This window comes from Argiope bruennichi, chromosome 2, assembly GCF_947563725.1.
Source record: "Argiope bruennichi chromosome 2, qqArgBrue1.1, whole genome shotgun sequence".
Taxonomy (NCBI): Eukaryota; Metazoa; Arthropoda; class Arachnida; order Araneae; family Araneidae; genus Argiope; species Argiope bruennichi.
In genome coordinates this window covers 65,864,328-65,891,115 of record NC_079152.1, presented here as the reverse complement: position 1 = coordinate 65,891,115, position 26,788 = coordinate 65,864,328, and the positions used below count along the sequence as shown (strand labels likewise).

Here is a 26,788-nt window from a genome sequence, read left to right as displayed (position 1 = left end):
GGTTTCTCCAAAACACTTTAAAAAATTGAAATTTTTACTCCATTAAAAATTAAATATTTAGATTTAACTCTCAGGTTTAACAATTAACTCTGTTCAATTTTTTCACTAATGTTAAGAACATTTCAAAATTATTTTGTAATTTCAATTTATTTTACAACAAATTCTTTCATTATTTCTTTTACAAATTTTTCATGCACATAAGTTTTAGAGATTCTATATTCAATTTTGTGTGTGTAATAAAATTCTATAATTAAAAGCAAAATTTTTAAAAGATAATAGAGTCATGCGTGTTAAATCTAAAACATTCTCATGCTCTTATGCTTGAAATTAGAGGTTCGAATTTTCTTTAAATTTCGCTATAAGGTTTTGGGAAGGTACATTTCTAAGCGACTGCAATAGAAAAAGATGAAACTGAATATATGTATATATATAAAGGTATTTTATTCATAGTATGTAAAAAAAAGTTTTAAATAAATTTTAATATTTATTGGTAATACTAAATTTCATATAAAATTATTCTATTTTTTAAAATTTGGTAATAAAAAAAATCTAACTAAGAATATGAGCTGCCTTTTTATTATTTCATCGAAATGTATGACATAATTTTTTTATATCAGAAACATATTTATCTTTATGAATTTATTTAACTCCAAGTCCATGTGTTTACAAGGGTTAAACGATTAAGAACAAAAATTTGAAAGATTTTTTTAAAGAAATTTATATATCTACCTTCAATTATGAATTGCAGGCTTATTTCTGCATCTCAGTAGAAAAATAAACATGAAATAATGGAAGAGAAATATTGATTTTATTATATGTCAGTCACAATTGTGTTGAAAATACATAGCGTTAGAAGAATATTTGAAAATAGCTCGAAGCTTAATTTTAATTGATTTAATAGCTCTGAATCTTTTTTTATGCCCTTTTATCTTTATGATTTTTATTAAATTTAAATATTTATAGCTTATTAATGAATTTATACCAAAAAAGCTTTACAGTATCATTTTCGAAAAAAATATATGTTTGTTTCAAGATTAATTCTTTCATTCATTATTTCTCAATAAATTAAACTGAAGGAGAAATTGTTTGAAAAAGAGAATTATGTAAACATTCATATTATTTTTTATTTATAAGGAGGACGCAAAAACATAAAGAAGGAAAAAATTGTTTCGTTAACAAGTGTTTCAAGCAATTAATATGCATTAGAAAATTGTAATACTACAATAATTGCCTCCTTCTAATGGAAAATATTTGTTATTACAAGGAAGCCTTAATAATTGATTTTTTCATTCTTCAAGTCGGTTATGTTGTTTTTAAAATTGTTTTTTGTCTTGATTATTTTCGTGATATTAATTGGAAAAAATTAATTCAACTAAAAATTATAAATAAATGAGTTTGTATAATCAGATATTTTCTTATAAGATCACGAGTGGTTGAGGAATTAAGTTTGCATATTTTAGGGCCTAAATCAAAAGATGAATATTGAGGATTCCTTCCTCTTCCCGTATTCTAAACTGAAAATATTCATAAAGATGAAGGCTTTCAAAAATTAATTTCCAGCTGTAGTAAAATTAGCTGATTGAATTTTTTCAGAATCTGTTACAAATATGGATCATCCTCCGGGAGGGCAAACAATCGACTTCCTTAACCCTTTAAAGGGCCATTTTTTTCTAGTCATATTATATTAAAATATTTTTAGGCTTGAAATAAGAATAAGAAAATGGATTCATTTAGCTTATTAGATAAATTTAATTTGAGTAATTAATTAATTTGGTTAATTAATAATTACGTAATAAATCAAGACACGTCATTTTGTGTAAGATAAAGAACTGAAGGATCTAAGTTTCTGTCTTTCTAAAAAAATTTGTCAGAACTTATGCCAACCTAAATAATTTCATATAAAGATTGATAAATTTCGTGGGAAGCATATTCCCACGGCTCTAGAAAGGATTAAACTTTGCTCTAAAATCTTTCCGACCAACAAAAAATGTTTGATTTATTTATCATTATGAATTCTTGATTCTTGAACTTGGCTGGGTATATTTAAACAAGTGTTATTAGAAGCATCACTACAACTTCATGTTTAATTAATTACATGTTGCATAAAATGCGTTTAAAGTAGGATTCTCCAGATTCATGAAAAGCCATCCGAATGATGTTGGTATGTAGATCTACTACATAATTCTGTATTAATACTATTATTTCCACTCTATATGTAGAAAAAAATGTAAGTTGGCTGTTGAAACTTTAGCACTGTATTACATAGAAATTATATTAGCAGAATGACAAGTTGCTATTACATTTACAGTATATAAGTTGCAAAATAGTCTTCCACATTCAGTGCAAAGTACATATATTTATATTTTTACTGCTAGCTATAGCATTCTAGCAAATATTTTAATGTATTTGTTTTATAATTTTAAGAGCTCCTTTTAATCGTTGCATTTAGTACATTAAATAAAAAAGAAATATAGATTATTTCTTAATTTTAACCATCTTACTAACATGACTGTCTTCAAATGGAATCACAATAAATAATAAAAACACTATGATGCATCTATGTTAAATTGAAAGTTTTGTAAAGCTGAAATTATAAAATACTTTTATTAAATAAGATTTATTGTTATCTAATTTATTTTTTTAAAAAACATTTTACTACATATTTTACAAATAAGGAAATTAACATAATTAAAATTGACATTAAATATTAGTGAGCAGTTATTTTTTTAGAAAAATTAAAGCATTAAAAATAGAAAAGTTTTTTTTTTTTTTAAATGTCGGAAGTTAATCGGAAGTTGTAGGGGGCCTGTACATTTTTTTATGTCTGAATACAGAAGTTTTGGTATCTAAATCAGATATATTTTGTTTACTTTGAATCTTTTATGATTGAAGAAACTATAAAATTTCAAACTGGACCAGTTCAAACATTGGTTTAAATACAAGAATTAGTAATGTATTAGATTTCTTTTGGAAAAAAGAAAGACCTAATGCCAACGATGCAACTTCAGCTTTCATTAAACATAATTCCTTATCTATTTACTAAAAGTCCTTATTTTAAATATATATGTGTGTGTGTGTGTGTGTGTGTGTGTGTGTGTGTGTGTGTGTGTGTGTGTGTGTGTGTGTGTGTGTGTGTGTGTGTGTGTGTGTGTGTGTGTGTGTGTGTGTGTGTGTGGTTATAAGGGAATAATAATTTTAGGATGTTTATTTCTTTTATCTTTGTTATTCATTTTTACATTTTTCTTTTATTTTCTTTATATTCTTAAGAAGCATAATGCATCATGAAGAATTGTTTTAAAACAATTCTTTAGTTCAAATACTGATCTTTTTTAAAAGATAATATAAAAGAAAAAGGCTTTTTAAAAATCATTCCTTTAGAAGATTAATAATTTAAAGAGATTTACGGTTTAATTAGTTCAAAGGGTCTTTATTAGTTCATGTTCGAAGAAATGCTAATTATGTTATATTAAATAAAATATTATTTTTATATAATAAATAAAATAAAATGATTTTTGATTGTAGTATTATATTAGTAAATAAATTCTAATCCTGAAATAATTTTATCCATTTTTATTTGTCTCAATGACTTATGAACAAAATGATCTAATCTTATAAATGTTCTCCTAATTTAAGTATTTTAAGCATACAAAACTAATTTTACTATTTTTGCATAATTTAAATCTATTTACGTGTATCAATAAATAAACAAAAAGGAATATATTCATGCTCACATGCTAACCACAAATTTGTCTTTTCTGCATACTGACCACTAAGGCATACGGATAAAATCTGAGTGATCATACCGCCATGACAGCCTGACGGGAACTATGGTGTATTCTTAAGGACGCCACCGGTCACGGTACAACCTTCTCAGTTAGAAGGCCTTTCCCTTTCTGGTGAGAGATATTCAACTCCCATCATTTATATGGTGGGCGAAAACCAACTACTATAGATATAAGGATTCTAATATCTTAAGCGCCCCCCGTGTCTAACTAAATTACGAAAATAACATTTTCATTTTAAAAGATACAGTTTAGTTTTGTTATAATAACGTCCCGTTTTTAAAGCAACAGTAGGGCTATTTTGTGACGGACCTTGTAATTTGTATTAAAAGCTAAAACTTATAAATCAAATGACGATGACGACAGCTCAGCTGGCACCCCCTCTCCAAATTACTACACCACAGAAGCAGGAGGATGTGCACCAAAGATAAAGACAGGATCAAACCTCTGGTGAAGTTCCTGTTGACTTTGAAAAAATATACTACTATCTGTGTCATTATATTCTTAAAGATATAAGCTATAAACACAATAATTTAAAAGTTTTTTAATGTAATTGAAATTATTTCTACATCACAATATTCACATTAAGGTTTTCAATGAAACTTATAAATTACAAAATGAAAAAATATATATATGATATGAAAATATTTATAGTATTGAATTTACATATTAATAGACATCATAATAAAATTATAATTATTTTTTTCCATTTTAAAAATAAATTTATCTCTGTATAGTCATACACAAACGCACGAAGTCATCTAATAGATGATAAATATTTTGATATAAATATCGTGTTAATTATTAAAAACTGTATAAGAAATTTTAAAAATATACTAATGTGATAAAAATTATACAGAATGTTTTATTAACAATATTTCTAAAGTAGATATGTTCTTCAAAAATAAATATACAATATCTTTACAATTTCTATAAACATACAGCTACAATCAGGATTAAATAATTTGATCATCTGAAAATAAATTTGTATTTAATGGAATATGAATTTTAATTTTAACAATTCTTGAGAATGTCAAATGTAATTAAGTATGGAAAATGCTCTGAAATTTGTTTGAGCAAATTTAATATCCACTAGGATGAAATTTAATAACAATTAGGAATTTGTTGGGACAATTTAATTTTTTTTCTCCAGAATTAGTATTATTGTATTTAAATTCATAAGTCAAGAAAAAAAAATCAAAACTTTTAATTCCGATAAATCCATTTAAAAAGCAGCTTAATTCAAACACATAGTTAAACTGTCAACAACATTTAAAAAGATTTCAATTTCCCTATCTCATTATCTGCCCAAAATAAAACAGAGCAAAAACTTCTTCAACGCTTGATGCCGCTGTTCGTCTTTTATTCGAAATTAAAGCCTGGCGAGATTGGATTATTCGAACGCTGGGGGCATTCCATTTGTCTCCTCTTACCCCTCAACTTAATGTACTTTGCTGAACAAAGTAAGGTACTCTTGCCTTATGTTTCTTGACGATAATAGTGGGGATCTTGAGAGCTTCAAGCATGAAAACTTCCCTCAGGGCATGATAAAAATGATCACCATCTTGATTAGCAGAACAAGTTGTAAGGTCATAAAATTGAAAAGAGAATTTCCAAAAGCTCAAAACTGAATTATTTAGTTTCATGGTGATCTGATTTTATTGATTCTTGAATTGATAGTCATTTCCTCTGAATATGCATTTTAAGAATACACAGAGGTATACTTTGAGATTAATTGTTTTATTTTATATGATGCTTCTTTTAAGTTTTATTAACTATATTAGATGAAATATGATCTCAAAGAAAATAGACTTAATGTATCCGACTAGGTTCGAAAAAAAAGTTTAAAAGATATTTTAATGCTTATATGGTTAATATAAGCATAAATTTTAATTAAATATAAGCATAAAATTAATAATTTTAATTAAATATAAGCATAAAATTAATAATTTTAATTAAATATAAGCATAAAATTAATAATTTTAATTAAATATAAGCATAAAATTAATAATTTTAATTAAATATAAGCATAATATTAATAATTTTGATTAAATCTAAGCATAAAATGATGTATAAAAATGAAATTATTTCAATATAATGCAACCTTTGAAGAGAAAGCATATTTTGATGTAAATTTGTGCATTTATTGGAAAAAAAAATTAGTATCATTCTTGATGAAAACGAAAGCTACAGTATTTCATTTTTCTTTGTAACATTAAATGTGTAACATAGAGTGTAACTAACTATTATCCAAGAATTATATGCAAAAATAAAATTTTTGTATGTAATATATGAAATTTTGGAATTTTCCCAACAATATTTACTTTAAATAAACATAAATCTACTTCCAGAGCATACAGCATCAAATTAATAGCCATTACATTTTGCATATCATAATGAGAGCTAATTATGAATTTCATTAAGATATCTTGAATATTTTTTTGAGATATAACGATGCTCGTATAGTAAAATTATGAAAAAAAGTTGTTCCTCACAAAATGCATTTATTTTTTTTAAATAATTATCAATAAGCATCACATACATGCAATAATTCTCTATAGCTTGGTTTCTAATTGCCATAAAGACATCATTGGAAACATAAACTTATTTATTTTTTGAAACTTAAAAAAAATCAAAATACGAATTTTCATCAAAATTAGTGTTTTTAAACTACTTGAATATCTTAAAATGTGTAATGCTTGATAATGATTATATCCGAGTAAAAACGCATTTCCAAATTTATAAATATTTCATTACGGATAATATTAGAGATTTTAAAAAGTCTTGGTATAGAAATCTCCTTATCCACCTCCCCTCCCCTCAAAAAAAAGTATTGCCAAGCTACATTTCAAGGCATTCGATCTCTTCATATTTTTCTTTAAACGAATTTAAAGACTGAAGGTATTTATTATGTTAATATCAATGTACTTCCTCACTTGATAAGGAAATCTGGAAAATGATATGTATATTTTTGACATAATCTCTGTTTATCTCAATACAATTTCTGAAAATTTATTAAAATATACAGATATCATAGATCTTTCTATAATTATGCATATTCTTTCGATCCGGAGATAATAGAAGAAGTACAACCTCTTTTGAACCATAATGCATGTTTTATCAATACAAAATTTCTCCTAATCGGAATTGATAGCAAAACAAAACAAAAAGATACTTTTATTACTAATTTATTATGCTGATTCGAAATAGTTCTTAGGTAAATTAGTGAATATAACGAAAATGTCAGAAGAATAATAATTGTTTTGACAGCAGTTTAAAACTTTAATGAAAACTTTCATTGTTAATAAAATAAACTAATCAATTAATATTTTTAAAAACCCTGCATAACTCGTCTGAAGATACACTTTTTAATAATATGTTATTAAATTCTTTACCAATGCAGCGATAATTCAAGGAGTTAAGGGAAATTTTATTCTTATTATTACAGCCTTAATAAGGAATAAAATTTACATAAATATATGTTCTTGCATACATTCTACTTAGTCCAAAATACGCAACATTTTCCGGATTGTAAATTTTAAACCATAATAATGTTAATGTTGCTGATCTATACAATAGTGCTAGACAATGGAAGAATCATTGTCATCTATATAGTAAAAGACAGTTTGTATAGTTTGAAGGAGTTTCCTAATAAATTATTGATGCTCATACAAGAAGATTACAAGGCAGGGCACGTCATAAGTTTGTGAAAATTTCAAAAATTTAAAACAAAAGAAGTAACGCATGCAAAAAAATTTCCGTTATGCATATGAAATATATATAAGTTTACCCTTTCATAATGGTCTGGAACTGTGGTTCTCTAACTCTAAAAAAATGCTATTAACTTGTATTATAAGTATTACAAGTGAAGTGCCCTGAGAAAGTCGAAAAAAAAAATGCAAGGAAATTTTGCTGATTGTTTATTAAAAACAAAATAAAGAAAAATTTATTTCATAGTTTATGAGTTACATTTCGCTATTTCTGAACGCTGTAGAACCGGATCTATCATTCAAAGCGATACAGGAAAAAAGAAGATAATTTCATGTGATGCAATGTGCAGCAGCAAAAATAAAGCAAACCACTACGTAATGGCGAAATAAAGAAAAACAGTATTACACATGCTAAATGAACCCACCATTACTTACAATAATGCATTCCATTCTAAGATTTCTTTTCATTGCATATAGTGTCTTACGAGATTGAGCGAATGTGAAATCTAATATTGTTCTTCAGAACAATGATCCTCTGGTCATATTAGCTGATGCACTTTCGGATCTTTTACTGAAAGGAGCGCAAAATTGGACACATCACTTCTCTCATGACGTCTCGACTTCATTTGCAGTTGTATTTCAACACGGCGAAAGGTTTGCTGAATTTACAGAAAATATAGCAATATCCTCCTCTGCAAGTGAACAATGTCGAGTCTTCTTTTTTTTCAGATTTTTTTAATCATTTTATGAATATTACGATCCGACAATGGTCTACGTCTAACATTTTTTTTGTTTCAGGAATTCTTGAAGAAGAGCTGCTATTAATTTGATATAACAACCTTTACATGAAGATACATTTTTTTTTTCAAATATACCATTTCCCACAAAATGTTGATTCTAATTCTTTTCAGAAACAATAAACTCATTTAGTTTCAAAGGAGTCAGGCGACAGATTTCGTCAGCTTGATTTAAAGCGTCGTTTCATTTGAAGCGTATTTCAGGGTTTCGAAATTGTGGCATAACTATCATCTCTATGTAGTGCATCGAAAATTAAAAAAAAAAAAAGTGATATTTTTCAAGCTTTTCTGGAACTTTTTTTTATATATTTCGTCTGATTGACCGAAGCTGATAAAATTAATCTGCAAAAATTTATTTTTACCATATGTGAAAAATATTTGCCTTTATTTTTTTTACAAAAAAAAATTAACATTTTTTTTTAGATTTTTATTTAGCACATCACTTGTATTACATACTAAGGAATAAGAAACTATGGATTTATTATACGATATTGGCAACATGCCCATGCCATTGTTATCAGAATGAGCGTTGGTTGTCAAATTTTTCTGTAATAATAGTGAATCTATAACTATTGATTAGCGAAAGTTTTGCAAGAAGAAAGAACAATTCGCAAAAATGCCCTATTTTATTGAATAGAATAATAAGTTTAATAGGACATTTTCATGAAACGAGAAATTCGGAGGTTCCTTCACGAATTGGCAGGTCATCCTAGAGAACGGGTCATGTCCTTATCGTAAAATGTGTCATAAAAGAATTGACAGCGGAGAGATCTATGAGTTGTAGCCATGCTCACGAAACTTGGAGAATAACGGGGATTCCTGAATCGTCGATTCGTCAAATGTATGCATAGAAAATAGAGATACTTCACCAGTTTTGGTCGGCAGATATAGAAGAAAATCTTATCTTTGATACATGGATGATGGTACAAATAGAACGTAACCACAATTGTTACTGAATGTCAAGTGCGCGGATTAAGCGCACTTTTTACTGCATGGTGATATCAATTTTCAAAAGAATCTTATCTAAGAGACTTCACTAGTAAATAATTAATAAATAGTTAATTTTGTCAATGTAGTCTCATGTGACTGCTTGGCGTGGTATTATCACCTCTTTCATTTTGGGCATTTGCTTTTTCTGAAGAGCATTGTCCTTTATCTAGTTGAGAAATCTTTACAGTCAGAATATTAACACATTATACTAGCATTGCAGGAACGACTATTATCTCTCATTACCTATAGGCCACATGGTGTCTCTCCCCACTTTGCTCATGAAGTGAAGATGGTTCTGTTGCACAATTTCACTGAAGACTGAGTGATTAGTAAAAGTTGTAATTTTAAATGGTCCTCAAGATCACCAGATTTGAACTTGAAAATTCGTGCGCGCCTGGGATCCCATCAACTTTGGTGGAAATGAAAGATACACAGGAAGATTTTTCATGGCATCAATGTCGACAATCCTACACTCAGCTGCAATAGATGTAGCCACTTGGCTATTACCTTGCGACTTTGATCATATTGGATATCTTTTACTTGAATGCAGACTCGTTAATGTTTCATTGCCTGTTTGTACTCAGCTTTTATAAAAAAAAAAACATGTCAATGTGATATGTGAGCGCTGTCTTCCAATTTCTTTTCAGATCATTACACTATCTCTAGATAAAAATCCAATGTTGCTTCCATCATATTCGCGCAAACCGAAAACGTTTCCCCCGCATTACTTCTTTTATTGCAAATATTTGTAGCTTGCACAAATTCATGAGGCACCCTGTACTTAATTTAGTATATAAATTGAAAAATTGAATTACACATCGATAATATTTGGTAACAATAGTATAAGAATTGATAATATTAATTGAGAGGAGATTTACAATTAGGAGGGTGAGATGAAAAGAATAAGTATGATATAGAAATAGTGGTTTTAAAATGCACTTGTTCTGTCTAATGGTGATTAGTAGGAAAGAATTGATTACAAGCCAAGAATATCTTCAAGTGAGAGGCATGCCCCATGTTTTAGACGGAATTACTTTGTACATATCCTTTCATCCGCCATATCGCAACAGCCTGAGCAGAGAGACATTTTACTTGTAATTTACCAAAATTATTTGGTGGCATCAAATCTTTAAGTTATACTCAACTCATTAATATTTTTTCTCTTTTGTTGGTCACTTTTTTTTCAGGGATTTCCTTTATTTATCTTTACGCTTTCACAACATTTAGAAAATTGAATTTGAAGTGCAAAGAAAATGGGAAATATATTTTCTTTCAAATAGAAAAACCAAATATTAATTTTTGTGTAGATTTAATCTCACTTAAAAAATAGCTGAACATCTGAGGAAACTGTCACAAGTAAATAACAAAACTGTACGAATTTTGTATGAAGTTTTTTGAGACTTAAAATGTTTCGAATGCTAGGATTGTAAGAACATTAATAACTTGTTTTAAAAGTCAGAAAATTGTCTTAGAACGAATAAAATAATATTAAAAGACAAAATTATATATATTTTCTATATTACTGCGTTTTAAGAAATTTGCTATATTTCAAAAAATAAATAAATAAATCTTGCGTTGAATGATTTTCTTTTATGCCGCACATTATTCCTTAATTTATGAAATTCAACCAAAGCAATGATGATAATAATAAGACTTCTCGATGACGCACACAAAAATACCAAAAGTGAAGTTGTAACAGTAGCAGATCAAGCAGAGCGCCGATTAGAAGATGAATTAATAAGAACAGAAACCCAGATTGCCACGAAATTATATTTAATACTACCTTTTTTTCGCTTTCATGTAAATGATTCCTGTAAATAATTTTTGAATGAAGTATACTCTTTATTAGGGTTATGTTAGGACCCACAATAAGTATAGTAACGCAAAATCACTTTATCTTTCTATAATATTAAAATATCGGAAATTGTAAAGCAATAAAAAATTGCATACTGTGTTTCTAATTTTTTAAATCAAACTGTATTGAAATATCATTGAATTTCGGCAAGTTCCAATACATTAGGAATTTAATAATTCAAAAATTATCCATCTTCGTATTTAATTTCTTGTTATTCTTAAAATTATGAGAAGCAATCACAATTTCTGTCACTATTTATAAGTCTCTATATTCTAACCAAACATTTAAAAAAAATCTTACAATTAAAATATTATGTACTGGGAACATCATGAGGAAAATAGATCTGGTGCTTTTCAAATATGTACAATTAAAGTTTATGTTATTCACAGAAAATTCTCAATCAATAAATTGTCTCATCTTACATATTCTAAAGCTTTAATTCTTAAATTTCCCCTTAGATTTTCAAAAAATAATAAAATCCCTGAATAAATGTAAAATTAATTTAAACATAATATTTTCTATAGAAATATTTAACTCTGTACAGCATTGAAAATTGTGTGAAATTATTTTCAAAAAATTATAAAGAAAATAAATAATGAAAAAAAATCGTATTATTTCTTAAATCAAACAGATTGTTTTCCATAGTATATAGTATAGATATATCAAATAATCATCTTAAAAAAATCATAGAAACATATTTACTTATTTAATGACTAAAAGAAATTGATTTACTTTGTTTATCACGAACCATCTGAAAAAATTTTAATTTCATTAGAGACAAAACGGTGATAAAATATTCAAAGAAACATATTTAATTTTTAATGACTGAAAGAAATCGAATTACTTTGTTCCCCACGAAAGATCTGATAAAAATTTCTTTAAAGCCGAAACTTTGACGAAATATCGCGAATGAAATGAAGTTGTAAATATTTATGTATGTATTTATTAATATTTATTACTTATATATGAATGCGAATCTATTACATTGTTATATTCTTCATCTGATTCCATTTAAATGGCATGAATATATATGATATTGCTAAACAATTAGAATGAATGCTTTATCAAGTGAAGATGAGCTTCCTGCTCTCAATAGCTGAATTGCTTTCGTAATTATCATTCCAGTTACAAATCTGTTAAGAGGCGTTGATAGGTTAATTGTTGACATACATGATGGTACGATTTCCCATTCTAACGTTTAAATTAAACTGAGAAATGTCAATGCATTCAACCTTAAGCTAATATGATGAACATTAAGCACAGAGGAATAGTGTGTGCAATTAATATATACTCAAACGAATGTCTATTGGAATATGAGGTAATTACAATATCCAATTGTATTTCAGACGCCATCTTCACAAATTACTCTCAAACATGCAATATTGTCAGATTTTCGAAACGTATATAATTTAAATAGAGATAAAAATTTTAATAAGTATCTTTATTAGCTATTCTATGTTCAAGGAATGGATGCGTAAATTATAAATATGCATTAAATATTGGTGGGAAAATAACTGGAAATTATTTGAATGTGTAATAAAAATTTTTTTAGAAGTCCATTTAAAAAAAAAATATATAGCAGAATAATTTCTTTTAAAATCTTAGTAAATTATAATTTATAGATGTGAACGAATGAAAATGTGTTTTTAATTTATTATTGAAACTTAAATATTCTTACATAAACAAATATTTGTTTTAAAATGACAATCTCTAGTAGCAGTGTTTTGGCTTTCAGATTTAATTCCCTATAGATTAATAGATTAATTGTCATAGAAATTGAAAACCTACATTTCAAAGCAATTAGATACGCAATATTCAATATAGTATTTTCTTTGTATATATATATATATATATATATATACTTACAAAATTTTTTTTATACGCGAAATTGTCTTCAAATTCTATGCTCATATCTTTTAAATATTAACAGTCACACCACTTGTCACTCAACAAGACAATATGTACGGAATTAGGTATTTGTCTGAAGCTAGTGGACTTTATTTGACAGTTTTAATCATCTATACAAAATTAGCATGCCATTTTTTTATTTAAATTTTGACTTTTTTTTGTTGTTTGTGACTGAAATTTTACTCTCGACTTTAAGTTAATTTCTGGATGAGCTAATGTCTTGATATAGGGTCTTTATCGATAATAAATTTTTTAACTGATTACAAAATTTGTACTAAACAGACAGTCAAGAAAGCGAATTAATGTTACATCATCGAATTTTGAGATATGGTTAAAATTTTAAGTCTCTAACTCAAAGGGAAGTCAGTTTAAAACCAATTGTAAAATTCGAAGCGAGCATAGAGAGAGAGCACAAAGCACTCTAACAAAAAATTTTTTAATAAAAAATCAATTTGATGCATTGAAACCTGTTACAGTTTAAATAAGATATATCAATTCTAAGTTATACTCAGTTTTCTAGAAAACAAATGCTTTCTTCTCTTTGTATAAATTATAATGTCTCTTCTACCTAAAATTATCTAATAATCCTTTGTAAAACAAATATGCACAATTATTTTTGTGAAATCTTTATCACAATTTTCACAATCACTATTTCAAATCTTTATCACAATCACTATTTTCCTTACTATCTATGAATCAAAATCACGCAATGAACGATAATCAAAAATGTTGTCATTCAGTAAAATATCACATATGCATTGACTTAATGGATTTTCAGGGAAAATAAAATAAAATTGTGATTTTTTTATTAATATTCGTGCAGTTTCATTGGTATTAGAGTATTTCATTTATAAAACATCGGTTAATGGAGAGAAATAGCCTATTCCTCAGACACTAAAACTTCAAACGTTTTTGAAATGTCCTGAGAAGCATTGATTTCACCAAAATAGGGGCTACATGGCAGATGGAGATATTAACATTTTGATTGAGAAATATAGTAAATCCAGACTATCAATAGTATTAAGAGTTTAACGGGTCAACTACAAAATTTATAAGGGCAAATCAGTAATAAATACACACTTCGTATTAAAATGAAATAGTATGCTTCAAAATGATAAGAGCAAAAAGAATAGATTAAATTAAAAAGAACTAAGGGAGCGAAGGGTAAGGCCTAACCTAAAAACTATGGGAAAGCGCCTTTTACACTGTGCATATCACTCATCCAAAATAAGTACTTTAAAGATCCTGATTGTAACGAATGCTGAAAAATAGACTTCATGTATTACTGTCCGTTTAACAACTAAATATTTTAATCGCTTTGATTGGAATATATTGTATGATATTCTAAGATGAACCGCATTGCTTGGAAAATATTTAACATATTTCCCTAAATGATTATGTGCGCATTCAGTGACTACAAGGAATGACTTGGCTATGCTTATGCGTTGAAGGTATTCTGATGATTATGTGTCTGCCAAAAGTGGCATTACACCGGTAAAACGCTCATAATTAAAATTTAAAAAATAGAATTTAAATAGCTATCAAAGGACTAGCTATTCAAAAAAATCGTTCATATGCTTGTAGACTAAATGCAAAAGAAGCTAAAAAGAGCCAATGAGAAAAAAACACTGGATCAAACGTTGAAGGTATATATAATTTTTAATCCTCACTTTTGCGTCTCGTGAATTGTGGCAAAATAATTAGTTTTGGCTGCTATAAAAGTTTATCAGTGCATCCTATATTAAATCTACTGAAACTCGACAGATCAAAATTCTGTATTTTATAATAATGGAACCGAAGTTTCCTTTTCCTTGTCTTTTACTGGATAACTGGAGAATCGCCTTACAAGCTTTATTTCACTAATAAAATTGTTCATTAATTTTGTGATGTCTCTAAATCTATATGTTTCGACCTCGCGGCTAAAAAGAGAAGAAGAGAAGAGAGGAAGTTGCGCGTGCGTTGATGTCTGAAACTGATAAAAGTGTGCGTTTGTAGAAACTCCAGTGGGAACTCAGAGAAATTATTTTAGATTTAAATAGAAATTTCATTGTACATATGTAAATAACCATCAATTATTAAATCCATAAGATATAATCATAATAATCCATCCATAATAAGTTTCTGTTGTCAAGAAAAGTGTCATCACTTTTGTCCATGCACGTGAGAAACATTACGAAACATAAACATAAGTCCATCGAAGTAAGAAATGGTAAAATGAAATCCTGATAAAATAGGATTTGCATAGAATTAAAAATGGGTATTTGGATTTTGCACATATAATGATTGAAGAATTGATGTTATAGTCAAATATTTCTTAATGTATAATGAGAAGAATGGTTCTCTCACGATTATTTAAAATCTGCAACTGCACTGTTTTCAGGTAATCTTATGCACAGTAATCCTCATGAAGGAAGTTATTCCAAAGCTTATGATAACCGTTTCTAAAGCATTTTTGTTCATTGGATTAGGGTAGGATACTCATTTAAATATTACTTTTGCAAAAAAAAAATATTTCGTGATAACATGGATTTAAATTGCGAAATGGAACAAACTTAATTATATATAAATGACAATGAGGTAAAAATTGCCTTTCTGCACAATGAATCGCAAATGGTTCTGAAAGTATAAAAAGGATTACTGATTTTTAAAAATTTACATAGAATCGTACAAATATGTCGGATTATGGCTTGATTGAAAATATATTTTTTTCATTATAAAAGACAACTAGAGAAATTATCACAAGTGCAAAAGAGGAAAACAAAAGAATAATGATTAACAAAATAAAAATCAACTTTTAGAATCGCTGAGGAATTCTGGGATATCAGAAAATTTCTGTCATCCCAGTTTTTCAGTTTCTTTCTTTTGAAATGGAGAGAGTTATTTGCAAATTACTACATTCTCGTGACATTCTTATGAAAAGTTATCTTACAAGTGCCCTTAATGCAATATTTCCATATCATGGGAAAAATATTTATTTCAGATTAAAATATCTTATATTCATATCAATTTGTAAATTAAAGAAGATAAAAATTTTAAAACAAACAGTACGATAGTCATAATTTTATTTATTAGAAAAACAGTAACGTAAGATATATTTGTGAATATATTTCTGCGGGCTAAATATTATTTATCAATAAATTGCTTATATACTTTTAACCCTTTAAAGGGCCATTTTTTTCTAGTCATATCATGTTAAAATATTTTTAGGCTTGAAATAAGAATAAGAAAAGGGATTCATTTAGCTTATTAGATAAACTTAATTGAATTAATTCATTAATTTGGTTAATTAATAATTAAGTAAGAAATCAAAGCACATCATTTTGTATGAGATAAAGAACTAAAGCATCTAAGTTTCTGTTTTTCTAAAAAAATTTGTCAGAACTTATGCCAACCTACATAATTTCACACAAAAAAATTGATAAATTTGGTGGGAAGCATACTTTCCACGGCCCTAGAAGGGGTTAAATTAGTTTTGCTATTAACATATTCACCAGGTACCACAGTTATATTTTAATAATTCTAAACCTTCCACAAAATATAGAATTTTCTTTTTTTCAAGTTTTAAGATCGAAGAAATACGAGCCAAATACGAATATTCCAAGACAAATACATCTTGACACAAAAATTTTAAGCTATTCAACAACAAAGAAAATGGAAGATTCGTATGAAGTTCTCTTTTATGGAATGTGTATGGCTTGGGAACAAAAACAGGTATCTACTGTCACGTATCGCCATTATATTTTTGGCAACGTTTTAACAATAAAAAGAAGATACAAGGCGTTACATTCAGTACGAGAACAGGCTAGGGAATATTCAGCATATATCTCCCTTTTCCATCCAATGTCAACTGGATATAAGAATAGAATTGATTCCCCGAACTCCGATGATGGCATTACGTCGTAAAAACCTATTCAGGGAAGAAGAACCGCTAGTGCATCACATTTCTAAAGCCCAGGAATGGAGTTTATTATTATTTTTTATCTCCTTTTCTTTGCTGTAGGATAAAATAAGCCGTCTTATCATCTTTACTCCGAGACTTCACAAAACGACCCGTCAAGTCCTTTTCTCCGAGTTCACGATCTCTATCATATTTTATATTCACTCAGGAATTTCCGTATCATTCTTCTTCCTTCCTTTTTCTTCTATTTCTTCATCTTCAAAGAAAAGAACGGAGGAAAGAAAATGGCTTTTGACTGATACTAACACCTCCAATATGTTCCAACAAGAAAAATTATTCCGAAGAATAAAAAAGAATTGTGAATAACGTTTATTTGATAAATTATTTTGAAAAAGACATATTTCGCACGTGACACTCCGATCGAGAGTCAATAACGCAGGATGCCGTTGTGATGCAGTGAGTTCGGAGTGATGCAGAGAATTCATATTTTTGTTATTCCTGCAATAAAATGAGAAATGACAAAACCCTCTTTGTGCTTGCTGGAATTCATCAGTTTTTTTTATCTTATTTTAGTCGTATAAAATTTTAATGTTCCTTCCTCTACTTTTTGAATTGAATTTCGTATTCAAAGCACGTTCATTTCAGTTTCTTCCACGAATAAATGGTTAGCCGTTTTTGGTACACGTAGGAAAAATTAAAGATTTCATTTAAAAAATGAGTTAAAATGTACTTTTGAAAATAATACATTTATGATTCAATATTTCGAAATGAAATTAATGAGAAAATTATATACTTACTCTGTGGAATTTCCGGCTTATCTCTGAATGGTCTATCTGAAATGAAAAAAAAGGAAAAATTAGTATCAGAAGGAATTTAAAATATGCGAGTCGATAAGTTTGGATAAAAAGTTCTGTTGTTTAAAAAAATACTATTTAAAAAATAATGCAGAAAATATGTGTTTGTATTACATAGATTCCTATTTACACTTCTTTAAACGTTTTCCATTACATTTTAAATCCAAATCACGTATGGGAATAAACTTAATCATATTTAAATTGTTGATAAATGAAAGATCGTAGTTTGCATCAAATCAAACGGTCTTGATTTGAACATTCAGAATGATTGAAAATTCATCTTAAAACTATAAAATAAAAAATACAAATATACATCATATTTTACTTAGATGGCCGAATAAAACATAAGGTTGACTAGAAGAATGCACAGAGATACAGAAATGGCAATACGCTCTTAACTATTTCCATTTTCAATTAACTGATACTATATCAATCTGATACAAAGTATTAAATTGCTTATAATCTAATCTGTCCTGCTGCGGCGATATTATGAGCATGTAGGATAGTTTTTAACTCAGTTTTTATATCCTGCCATTATATTTTACTTGTATAATACTGCACATATAACTTAAGAATATCCCTCCGGTGGCACCTCGTAATTGATGATGGTGGTTGATGATGGTCCGGCATGGTGGTTGGTCTCGCCATCCTGGAGGGAACACGAAAAGTGAGGATCTGACTCCTCCCTTTGATGACGGGACGTACTTCCTTAGGGAAGGGTTGCACCATGGCCAGTGATGACCCTTAGGGCTCAATCACAGTTCCCGTCAGTATTGCTGTTGCGGCAGTCTGGACATTCGATTTTTTGTATCCGTGTGCCTTCGAAGCGGGTCGGAGAGTCAGTGATATGACCTACAACTTAATTATTATCGTCTTCTTATCTATACTAAATACATCAGAAAAGCCTTGCATTTTCTAACGCCCACATTCAGTCAGTGCCAAGTAAATTACAATTAATACCAATACCATCGGCACACTCCCTTCAATATAATTTTTTCAATATGCCTTAGAACCATTTTTACATTAGTATCAGCTACTAATCTTGCCAGAAGTAAGAGAACCGATATTCACCAGGACCATCAAGAAAAAATTAACACTAGGTTTACCATGAGTTGGCATATATCTATTTCTATCAAAAGGGACAAAATGACCTCTTTCGGTATTTAGAAAAAAAATATTAATTTATCTGTTATGAAGTTAAAGTAGAAAAAACTCTTATATTTTCAATATATTTGTTTAAGTGTAATGTGATGAAAAGTTAGTTCATCTGTGTTTATTTATTAAAAAAAAGTGTTTACTTTCTAATCTAGGTCTTCAAGACCATCAATTCTTCTACCATCATTTTATGCCAAAACATTGACTCACACATCTTCTTACTAACAACCTATAATAGCTTCTATCTGACTGACTTCGTTTTCTTGTTTTAAACATATTTTACTAATACATATTTATTTCTATATTTATACCTATTTCTACAATATTTGCTTCCCTATCAAATCGTTACATATTTCAATATAAATGTATGCATTCTCAACAATATTTTTCGAATGGTCAAAATGACCCCTTCAGTAAAAGTTAAGTATACTATATACATTCATCCGAAACTGAAAAAAAGAAAAAATAATATTTGTTCGATTATATGTCTTATAAATGTAAGTAGAAATTAATTTAAATATTTTCATAAAATATGGCAATAATTTTCTTGAAGAAAATTAACGAAAAATTTCTTCAGAGGGGTCAAAATGACCTCTTGGTAAACTTAGTGTTAAATTACCTACTGTGTGGGATGTACTGGTATCAAGTAAAAGTGCCGGATATAATCAAATATTCTTAACCTATCACTGATAGAACAAACCCAGGTATAAACCTAACTCTAACATGCAATTAATATATTTTGAATTCTAAACATCGATTTAAAAGTAGATATCGTTTAACAATTTGAATTTAAACATCGATTTAAAAGTAGATCTCGAATTGTCTGTTCAATAATGTTAAGTTTCTCAAAACAGCTTCGGATAAATTCTAATAAAAGCTTCATAAATCTTTCTAGGCCACAACAATGAAATATCAGCCCATTTTCTCCATCTCTGCGAAGACAAATCGCTACGTAGCTTTCCTAATATAAATCGACTACTTCTCCTTTTAACAAGAACATTTCGACATAAGCTTCTTTCACTCAGTGTTGCCATAATATTGAAAATAAATGAGATTTTCCTGTGGTCGTTATTGCAGAGCTGAACAAGATTCATCGATTTAAACTGCATTCTTAGAAATGGAAGCCTGGCCAAAAAGTAGAACGAAAATTTTTGAACAATTCTAAAACTGTCACGCAGGCAACCTTATTCGAAAGGTGTCTCTTTGGAAGTTCTAGGAGACCATGAAAATAACAAGTTCTTAAAAATGATAAAAAAAAAAAATATGGATTTCAGTAACATAGGGAAAAAATTGACAACTGAAAGAGTAAAGAAAACGAGCTCGTTTTTTTTTTTTTTTATATAAACCATACCTTCTTTTTCTATGCTTCAAAGCATTCTCGCAAATATTTTTTTTCTTGGTTCTTTTTTTCTCGAATAACACAGATATCGTTATTTCTTTTCCAGAATGTTTCAAGTAGAGTGTTAACAACTTGAGTTTATAAAGTAAACTCTTATGGTTTAGGTTTCACAGTAAAAGTTGAAATCGTTTTCATTTCTTTTGACTCACAAGAAAAGAATGATTGCTTTCGGAACGGAAGCTTTTGAGTACATTTCTTTTTATAGTCTGCTGTAAGAAATGTCGTAATTTATTGTTTAAAATAACATATAATAACCTAGTGTCAAAGTTTATAGATTTAATACCCCTTAACGTAACTCATAATGTTTTGGTCACAGTAATATTTATATGCAATGCCCTTATTAACGATTTACAGGAAGTTGAGCCATGTATCTTTACATTTTATTTTTTAAGATTCAAGATTCTTCAAACTGATAATCAACAGAAATATTTTTAAACTTTTAGTTAAAATTTCTATACATATTTATTGTGTATTTTATACATATTTATTATTTATTTAAGCATTTAAAATTTTTATCTGATTATTTTCCATAAGTCTGCATTATTTCTAAGTCAGGAAATTTCAAATTAACATTAAAAATGACACTAAAAATAATGGCAGTCATGCAATAGCAGAAACGAATCTAAAAATAAATGAAATTTTTAAATTATTTTATTTGTATATTTAGCCTCGATTTTTAAGTAATTGATAATTATTTAAAAATATGAATTCGGTATTTTTGGAGTATTATTACTGGAATATTAACGCACAAAAGAAATAGACGAGTACTCCAAATGGAACTAAATTCATAAAGCAAATAAATGATGTAAAACATTTAGAAGGTTTTTATATATGAAAGAGAATATTCAGCAACAACAACAACAAAAAAAGATCGCGATAAACCATGGTAAAAAGACGTTGATACATATTATGATATATAGTTGTTTTTACAAAAATCTAAGTCTTATTTAAAAAAGTATTCTTCGAAATTTAGTTATTCCAATAAACGCAGGAAGTAACATAGGATGACTTTTTGTTTTCGTTTAATACCATTGTTGCTTTAATATTAGAACATTTTTATTGTCTTAAATATAATTATTTGCATCAAACCCCAGAAATCCATTGTTGTATACATTAATTGCGCGAATTTAAGTTCGAATAGTTTCAGATTTTGTTTATGCGAACTATAACTGGCATGAAATTTTCAAAATATCTAACTGCAATTCCTATTGAACAAATATCTTATATGGTATCTTTAAGTTTCTTAAATGGTTCAAAGAGATCATGGTGGAGGTATACAAAAGCTCATGGAATTAGGAACTTATTTTTGAAGAGCACTTCAATAGAAAACAGAATTAGAAGCATCGGGATTATTTTTCATTTCTTCAGAAATAATTTAGGATGTTAATTTAATATTTCATTCAAATGATCAAGATTTTATTTAAAAATAATGCATGCAGAATAAAAAAAATGATTTTAAAATCATCGGGAAAACTTTAAAGTTACTCATGCATTCAGAAATAACTCATTTGTATTTTAGAGTATGACCTACCATATGCCAAGATGATCGCTAAGAGACATTTTCTGCCAGTAAAGTAAGCAAAAGAAACGTATGTATATATGAAATTATCTGGTTTAAAATGATCAATAGCATGATTTTTAACATGATCTATTCTAAAATCATTTAGGTAATTCTGAAAGGTTTTACAGCTCATTATAACTAACATTCTTTTTATAGAAATATATGATCTGTGATGACATTTTGAGACACATACACAAAGAAATGAAGCACCAGGAAAAGACATATAAAGAAATAAGATATCTAAAACAGTATTGAAAATAATGGAAATTTTCCAATAGTAGAAATAACCCACAAATATAAAGTACGTTTGGAATTATTTCATTTTTAATACAAGTTAAAAATTATCTTGCTATTTAAGAAATTAATAATTATTTAAGAATATGTATTCGATCTTTTTGGATTAGTTTTATTTGAATGTAATAATGGCATGCAAAAGAAATAAATGTAAGCTCTGAAGCATTCTACCATCTAGTCTGAATTAAATGATTTTTTTTTCCTTTCCTGTCTAATGTTTATTTGCCTGTGTTTGAATTCCAATGTGCAGTACCTGTCTGTACTTTTATATATAAAAGAAATGTTTGCCACCATTTAATATCTGTCCAATGATTTTAGATTTATCCGTGTTGAAACTTTATGTGATGCATCTGTTTGTTTTCCATTTTTCAACCGCATAAAGTATCATTTTGCATTTACTTTAGTGCTAGGTAATCATCTCCAATTATATATAGAAAAAAATTGTTTCTGTATATTCGACTTATTCTTAAAGCTTGTCTTATAATTTTAGGATCACCCTATGAAATTTTCATTAATAGAGTAATAGGCAAATGAAGTGTTAAAAATTATTCCTGTTATTAGAAAACAAGTGTATAATTATTTATTTACTCTTAGAGACATAATTATATGACTTTCTAAAATGAATAAAGGGATATAAAGGAAAGGATTTGAATTTAAGTGTTAAGACATGTTCATGTCCATACTCATAATAAAACTTTGTTCTCAAATAGATAGTTTGATATTTTGCACATAAAAAAAGAGAGAAATAATAATATATTCAATGCTTCTTTTCAAATGATACTTGAATGCATAAAAAGAAAGATACATATTTCAGTGCATAGGTTTTGAAAAGAATATAGATATATAAAATTAATGCATTTCCAAGTCCATAGATGAAAAAAAAAATATCCACAACTCTGCCCAGCAACAATAAGCACAAAAGAGTTTCCCTTAAAATTCGGGGCCCACTTTTCTAAGTGGTTTGGCTAAATTATATTTTTACTAGGAGTTTCTTTATTAACTAGTAAAAACTTTTTTAAGTTTACCAAAGATAGTTGAGAAGATACTTTAAAGTTCCTTGTATTCAAGCGTGAATATTTTAAGATACAGATTAGAATGACTTTTTATATTTTGTGTAAAGTTAGTGAAAGTATTACCTTAACTAATAAACGCAAACTAAAAATTTTCATAAAAAGTTTTTTCAAAAAAGAAAAAAAGTATAACAATTTTTAATTCCCTAATTTCTATACAAAACTCAAAGAATAACAAAAAAAGATTGATTCTTTGCAAAATATTGCCATTAACACTTTTTTTGTGATGTTGCTGGCCAATTGTCTGTTAATAAATAAATTAATTATCCATGTCATTTACGAAAAAGTAACATTTCTTGAACCAATGCAGTTCTCTTACCAAATTTCAAACAATAAGAATGAATTTTAATTTTTACTTTCTAATTTTCTAATAAAGATCACTGAAATAAAAATAATAAATAAAAGATACCGAATAAATCAGAGAACATATTTTTAAATTTATTCCATAAGAACAGCTTCATTTGTTATGCTTTAGATTCTGTTGATTATTTTCCTCTGAAAACAAATTTTAAAAAGTAGTATTTCTGTGAATATCGGCACGGAAATTGTGTGTATTTCTTAAAACATTGTTAATAAAACTACATTGCTCTGATAAAAAATAATGAGCTTCATTGCTGGCATTATTTAAACAGAATAAACAGATGTATAACAGATAGATTTAGATAATTAGAATTTTGAAATAATATACCAATATGATAACAAATACGAAATTGCAAATATTTATTTTAAGAAAGTTATTTAATAATTTGTTACATCTTAATGTTTCATCAAATAGAAAATGTTTGATTAAAATGAGTTAACAGATTGTATTTGTCCAATATCGAAACTAACTGGTATGCTTAAGAAACTAAAAACATACGTATTTCAAACATAAAAACTATAAGACAAGTTAAAGAAACATTCATTCATAAATTAATAATTTTATTGAAAACCGTAAAATAAGTGTAAGCTGTAACAATAAACAGAATTCTAATCTTGAAATTCATAATATGTAAAGCTGCAATGAAATACATATAATATTTTTTTAATTGAAACAAAAAGCCGTAAATAGCAAGAAAATAAATATTTCAGCCTGGAAATTGTTTCTTTGAGTAATTAATAATAGTTTGCACAATAAAAAATATACAAAATATTGTAAATAATCTAAAAAGATTATAAATAATTTTAAAAGATCAAATACAGTACAGTATAATTTATCTTTAGCACCTTAATATACAAAGAAAACCCAATTGTAAATAGTCATTTTTTTATTATCAATATCCTGAATTTTACTTAATAAAGTATTAGAAAAATATTTTCAGCTATAAATCTGTTAGTTTAAGGAAAGATATTTAAATCCTCTATTCAGGAATTCTTGAATTAATTAGTAGAGATTATAAGTGAAATCTTACTACTCATATTGATAGAACTGATTGTCAAGGTTAACTGAAAAACGATGCAAGATCATAACTCAGTCCAGTACCTAGGAGACCCAAATTCGCTCGGCATTTTTTAAAATTCCTGAAATAAAATCCTACCCTATGACTCTTATAAAGTTATATGCGAAATCTAATTGAATTGCGCACGTAGAATCGAATATGAGAAAAATGCATGGGGGTTCGAAACTAACCATTATTCCATCTCTGACATCTCTGATACGCTAATACAGGATATGCATAACTATGCCAAAATTTAATTTTAAAAAATGGGTTTCTTTTAGTAATATATATATGTTAGCAAGTCATCAGTTCAGAAACAATCAACGTTGCAAAAATATTTCACAAACAGATGCATTCAAAATAAAATCATCTAGAAAAAAACTATTTCATGTCTTTCAATCAAACATCAGATATTTAAAGGTAATTTAGAAACTAGATTTTATTTTAGACTAGTTCATTCCGATACAATTTGCAAGGAAATCCAGAAAAAATTATAGGTATAATAGATGAAAGGAAAACAAAAAAAAAAAGGAACAGGAGATCCTGGTGTGGAAAGAAAGTGAAAAAGGAACATTACACACTTGGTTATGCGCCAAACTTGTACTGTGAGACGAGCATTCAAGACATTGTTAAATTCAGTGGGAGGAATCTTCGGTTTTCGCTTTCCGCTATTGCGCACTGATTGAAATTGGATGCTTTATAGAGGTGTTTGCTTTATAGAGGAAACCAGACCCCAAACAGCATTTCTTCTACTTACTGAACTAAAAATTCATATTTAAAAAAAAAATCTGTGATAAAATTGACTGATCTTTGATGATATTTTCATGTTATTTCTTTCCCATGCTGTACTATGAAATCCATCGATTTCAAGCTGCACCTACGATAAAAAAGTAAACCCAGTTCCAAATCAAAAATGAAAAAAACAGGACAATAAAAATAGGAATCGTCTGCTACAGACCCCATCAGGGAATGATCGGCAGTGGTTGCGTCGTTCTAATGGGGATGAAGAGCGAAGAAGTGAAGCGTAATGAAGCGGTCTGCTACTGCCACAGCTGCTGAATGGTCTGGGTGGTTGTCAAATCACAACCAACGTAATTTTAAGTCTCGGGAAACACTTAACGTCTACGTCGAACCGATGGCCATATGGAATGCACATCAATCAGAGTGATTTATACGGCAGTGGAGATCTGTCCTGTCCTGCGTTATCAAGGCTGTTTCTTTGTTAAGTTTTCTTTCTGTATTATTCTGAGTTTATATAGGACTTTTTATTTTTGCCCCAGATTTTTTTTTATTTCTGCAAAAGATTTATATATATTTCTTTTTGGTTTGCTAAAAAAATTGGGTTTATATAGATTTTTTTCGCATTATAGAAGTACTGTTTAAAAAATGTCGTCCACTGATTTTTTAGCCTTGATGTAATAAAGATTTTTCTATAAAATATGCATGTAAATTCTCTGCTTATAAATATAGGTAACCAAATCATTTTATGAATTAAAAAAATAATCGTTATTAATAACTTTGCTGTTTCAATTCATTTTTGCCTTTAAATGCATTTGTCAAAATACCAAAAATGTCTCTTAAATCGAGCAATTTATTCAAAAAAAGTACTTTTAAACCAGAAATATTATGAATAGAAGTGAAAATTTGACTCCATTTTGACAACCCATTGAGTTACTTATTTTTACCTTGATTCCTTATCGATCAATTCTAACTTAAAAGTTATGTAAATTATTTAGAATGGGCCCATGATTAAGAGGTTTATTTATATGTCACTGACTAAGTCTCATGAACAAAGGCCATGGCGTTATTTGTCTTTTGAAAGCTGGGAATTCTTTTAAATTCATATTGGAACTTTTCTAATTATGTTTTCTGGGAATTTTATTCGTAATTCAGAATTGAGAATAATAAGATTACTTTCAAAAGAATTTTAAAGTATTTTGATAGTGAAAAGAAGTTGAGGTGTAGTATTGCCATTATTTCAAAAATTGAATTGCGTTTATTTAAATAAATAAGTAAAATCAAATAAAGTTATTCAAGCAAGTGAAATCAATTAAGGTTCAGGTTATTGAAAACAAATTGAGAATGTTGACATGAATA

At 27.8% G+C, this 26,788-nt stretch overlaps 1 protein-coding gene across 1 annotated transcript in view; it reads right to left on the bottom strand.

Annotated features, from left to right (window-relative positions):
- LOC129961816 (agrin-like) overlaps positions 1-26,788 on the bottom strand; it is a 675,765-nt gene that overhangs the window by 646,258 nt on the left and 2,719 nt on the right. The window contains exon 2 of the mRNA XM_056075396.1: positions 17,738-17,773. The gene's annotated coding sequence lies outside the window, so the exon portion shown is untranslated. The remainder of the gene's footprint in view (positions 1-17,737; positions 17,774-26,788) is intronic.